Source organism: Chrysochloris asiatica, unplaced genomic scaffold (genome assembly GCF_000296735.1).
Source record: "Chrysochloris asiatica unplaced genomic scaffold, ChrAsi1.0 scaffold00061, whole genome shotgun sequence".
NCBI lineage: Eukaryota > Metazoa > Chordata > Mammalia > Afrosoricida > Chrysochloridae > Chrysochloris > Chrysochloris asiatica.
In genome coordinates, this window is record NW_006408579.1 from 5,954,518 (window position 1) to 5,960,027 (window position 5,510).

A 5,510-nucleotide genomic window follows, 5' to 3' on the forward strand; every position below is an offset into this window, starting at 1 on the left:
GGGAATACGCTTTTTTATCTCATCACTCTCTCCCCCAAACCTCCCTAGTCAGTGACAGAAAGTTAGGTGATGAGCATAAAGTTGGTAGCTTTCTTCTTGTCTACCTCAGTACGAAGACCCCTCTTACTTAATTTTTCGTGAAAAAGATACCAATCTGGACACAGCCATTAAGCTTTCTTTTGATATTTGCATCATATAAATTTAAGATTTTCTTGTTACTTTACCCTTGTATAGGCTTTACTGACACGTGTTCTTGAATCAGAATCAGTACATCTATCCTACACAATGTGTATAGTTTGGTAAACCAAAATAATTAAAAATGATTCAAAATGTTTCAAAAGACTTGCCAATTTTACAAAGTGGCATAGATAGACATTACTCTGAAGAAATCTATAGAATAATAAAATTCTCTAAATAAGATTAATCTGTAAATATGCCAAGACATTTTATATTCAGTTTCAGAAGTTTCCAAAACTTCCTAAATCTTTCCATTGACTGTAGCTTACCTGATTAAAATCTTTAAGGAAAAGAAATGTTCATGATAGACATCTATCCAGGGCTCATTTAAAATGAAGTGTGTCCTGGTGGCTACCACATTCTCTCTTCCCACACACCCTTGTCTCTGCCCTTAGGCAGTCTGCTCTCCTTCAGCCCTGCCATCTGCTCTTAGTGATGAAAGAGCAGCCTGGTAGCCATAAATCCTGGCAGACATTGCTGCTTGGCAGTATGAATGACAGTGTACAGTATGGAGTCTTTGGCAAAAGACTGACGCTGTGACCACAAATCCAAACACTAGGAACCTGAAGATGGAGTTGAATGAAGTGCCTGGATTGTTTCCTTAAGCACCAGGTGGTATTTCCAGATGCAATTGAGCAGTTTTATCTGTGACAGCTGCATAGTGAAGAGATATCATCTTTAAAAAATAAGTGAAATAGACCTTACTTGTTTCTCCCTGTTGGACAATAAATTACACATATTTATTTCCTCAAAAAATATATGTTAAAGTCCATCCCAATACCTGGACATATGATCCTATTTGGAAATAGGCCATATCAGTTAGGGTGTTTCCTAAGCATAATTACTAGTAATAAATATAACGAACAATAGAGACTGAAATAAGCAAGCACTTTCACAAGGGAAAGACAGACACTATCTGCTGGTAGTGGAAGTGGAAGGATCTGCAAACCCAGGGACTATAAGGATTGCCAGCTACTAGAAGCTGAAATGGAGTCCTGGAATGGTGCTGTAGGATAAACATTGGACTGCTAACCGTACAATTGTCAGTTCAAACTCCTCAGAAACCCTATACAGGGCTGCTATGAGTCAGAAAGGACTCCATGGCACCTAACAAAAAAGCTGAAATTGAAAACAAAACAAAAGAAGGAAGACTTCCATAGAGCCACAATCTCCATTCCACTTCTAGCCTTCAGCAGCTGCCTTTTCAGAAACAGATCCCCAGACTTTTCATTTGAGGTACCTCTAGGAAGACTCTGACCACCAACTTTTCAGTTAGCAGCCAAACACTCACTCATGTGAAAGTTGGACAGTGCATAAGGAAAACCATAGAACAATTTATGCATTTGAGTTATGGTGTTGGAAAAGATTATTAGAGGTACCATGGTCTGCCAGAAGAGCAACAAATGTGTGTTGGAAGAAATACAACCAGAGGCTCCTTAGAAGACAAGATGGCCAGATTTTGTCTCTCATACTTTGGACATATTATTGTTATTGTTGTTAAGTACCGTTGTGTTGATTTCAACCCATAGCGACCCTGTATAGGGTTTCCAAGGAGCAGCTCATGAGTTTTAAGCACCGACCTTGCAGTTCAAACAACTTTGCAGTCTGACTCATTAGCCCACAGTGCCACACCAGGACTCCAGACATATTATTAGGAAGGACCAATCCCTGGAGAAGGATATCATACTTGGTAAAATGGAGGGACAGAGAAGAAGAGGGGGATCCTCAACAAGATTGGCACAGTGGCAGCAACAATGGGCTCAAGCATAGCAGCAATTATGAGGATGGCACAAGACCAGACATTACTTCATTCTGTTGTATACAGAGTCACGATGCATTGGAACCAATTTGATGGCACCTAACAACAAGAAGTGTTCCATGGAGTTGATTCTGACTCATAGTGACCAGGTATAGAATTTCCAAAGCTGCAAATCCTTACGGGAGCAGAATGGCTCATCTTTGTCCCGAGAAGTGGCTGGTAGATTCAAACTTCTGACTTTGCGCTTAGCAGCACAACTCGTAACCCACTACACCACAAGAGCTCCTTATGTGTATGTGTGTATTTACGAACACACACACACACACACGGTGGTGGTTATGTGCTGTGCAGTCAGTTCCAACTCATAGCAACCCTATATAGTGTTTCCAAGGCTGTAAATCTTTTAGGAGCAGAAAGCCTCAGCTTTCTCCCATAGAACAGCTGATAGTTTTGAACTGCTGGCCTTGAGGTTAGCAGCCCAACTTATAACAACTATGCTACCAGAGCTCCTTATGTGTGTGTGTATATACATATATATATATAGTTATATAGTACATATACATATTATATGTATATGAAATCAAGTGAAGTAGTTAATATCCTCCTACCTGCCTTTGATCTGCTTACTTAACCAAAGAACAAGTGCTTTGAATTATAGTCAATATTTTAAAAGCAGTTCCCTAAAGGAGAATTCATGTAAGTGCCAAATAATAATTAGATGTTCACACCAAGTTATTAGAACAATATCATGTTAAAATATGTAGTTCCAGACATTAAAATTATTACAGTATTTATTTTTCTTATTAATTGTACAAGTGCAGTATTATTTTTCATAAGGGAGCCAAGAGACAAGCAAGTTTATCAGTGTTGAGGTGCAAGGGATGTGACAAATTCTTAATGGGTCACTATATGTCAAAACTGACTTAATGCCACTTAACAACAATAACAACATTGGCATCTTATTGATGTGTCAGAAAACCACAGTAATAATATTGCCATCATCAAAAGATGTATTCTTCTCTGTATTTTTAGAGTACATTGTACTTGCTTCTACTCTGGTAGTGTCCCAAATGCTTTATAAAGATATGTTCATATTTCCCTCGCAGGACTATTGGATCATAATCATTTTGAGAGTTTTTCCATCTGTACGTGTTGTTGTTAAGTGCCCTCGAGTTGGTTCTAGACTCATAGCCACTCTTATTAGGATTTCCGAAGAGCGACTTGTGAGTTTGAACAGCGCCACACCAGGATCCCCTTTTTTTATGTTGGTGGTTGTGGTGGTTATGTGCTGTGGAGTTGGTTCTGACTCATAGCAACTCTACATCGGGTTTCTGATGCTGTAAATCTTTATGGGAAAAGAAAACCTCTTCTTTCTTCTATGGTAGTTTCGAACTGCTGACCTTGAGGTTAGCACCCTGACTCATAATTACTATGCTACCAGAGCTTCTTCCCCTTTTAAAAGATTGTCTGGCAAATTGTTGACAGGTATTTACATAGTGTTATTTATCCTTAGCAGCCTATATATATGCATACAATCTCATCTCATTTTTCAACAACTTTCTAGGCTCCTATTATTTTTTCTGTTGAAGTTGATAAGTACATGCATTTTGGAACAGCTAGGTGACTTGCCCAAAATAATTCAGCATTTGGACCACAGCTTCTGATTCTTAGTCTAAGGTAGCCAGCATTGACAAATCTTACCTCTATAAATCCTTGCTGTCTGATTTCTAAACTCTGTCTGAAAGGTATCCCTGCAGGTGAGGGCAGACACATTTCTATCTTCTTGTTCTTCTTCAACATTGGCACTCAACTCCCACCTTTTTCTGCTCATCACTTTGCGTCCAGAATTGCTGAGATGTGAAATGAAATCTATGGCAATTTATTACTGTTTATAAGAGACTCTCTGACATGGCTGAGTGTCTTGCATTCTACTATCTTGCATAAGAGATTTGAAAGGATTGGCAGATAGATTAATTTAAGGCAGCTTTTGCTGACACCGGTTACCTCTAAATGGATAATCATTTATCAGTAAATTACTTTTTTCTGAGCCAGGTAATTTCTGATCAACATGTTCATTCTCATTCTCTCTCTCCATCTACTCTGTCTCTTTATCCTCCCTTCCATCCCACTCAATTACTCTTCTTTTTGTTCTCTCTCACTCATTCACTCACTCACTTGCTTCCACTCTCTCACTCTCAACAAAACACTCACTTGCTCACAAATGCATATTTCTTCAAAAAAAAAAAAAAGCTTTTGTTGAAACATCAGTCTATTAATAAAGAAAGGCATTTCTACTTGCTAAACCAAAGTCAAAATTGAGTATAAATGGCATCAGGACAGGACAAGGTTACAGCATCCATTATAAGAAAAGGATGAAACTAAGGAAAGGGAAACAAGTTTCGGTGGTACGGTGATAATTAAACAATTCTGGAGTTCCATTAGCTCTATAGCATTGGCACTGTAGGCTTAGCACTGGACTGCTATCCTAAAGGTCAGCGGTTCAAACCCACCAGCCACTCTTTGTAAACCCAGTATAGGGTACCTATGAGTTGGAACCAACTCGACAGCACTTAACAATAACATAGCATTCTTCCAGATGATGAAAAATGGGTGGCACTAGATCTTGGATGTCATAATCGAACTGTGAGCTCGATGAGAACCTCCCTGCCCACATAAGGAACAACTCTTAAACTAACACCCCCTTTACATTCTGAGAACTTGCCTGCAAATTGGAGGACATGGTATAGTGGAGACAGGTTTGATTTACTTACATAGAGTTCTGAGAAGGAACCCATCTCAAAGAATCAAATTGCAAACTGGAAATTAAATGCTAAGCTGTGGGTTTGATAGCAAGGAGAAAGAGAGGAAGAAATTTAGTGAGAAAAGTACATTACAGAAGGATTTAAATGAGGTGATTACTTTGAATTCATGCAGTTTATTCATGCAGGATGGCAGAAGCTAGTGTCCAGCTTGTAACTGAGGTTCCTCATAACTTCAATTTACAGTGATACAACTGGCCTCTGATTTATTTCTATGTCTGTTTTGATATCTTGTGATGAAATTTACAGGGTGGAACAATCTTTCTGTACTATGGCATCTTGGGCATAAGAAATTCCATTTTCACACACAGAATATCATTAATTAGTCTTATTTTCTCTTTCTAAAATTGTTTATTAACAAAATTAACTTTCCCTTGGGCTGAATGTGATGTTTCAACTTTTGGTAGAAGGGGCTTTGATTCCTCACTAATACACCTCATTCACAGCCCCGAAAACATGGAAGCTTGCATGTTGCTATGATGTGGGCCAGATTTCTGCCGAGCTTCTCGACTAAGATGGACCAGGAAGAAAGGTCTGGCAATTTACTTCCAAAAACCAGCCAGTGAAAACCTCTGAATTACAACATGGCATGAGTCAAGAGCCAACTGCATGGCAACTGACGATAGTCCTTCATTCTATTGCCTTGAAAACTTGAAAGACATTTGTACTGAGGGTATGAGTTGTTGTTGTTGTTG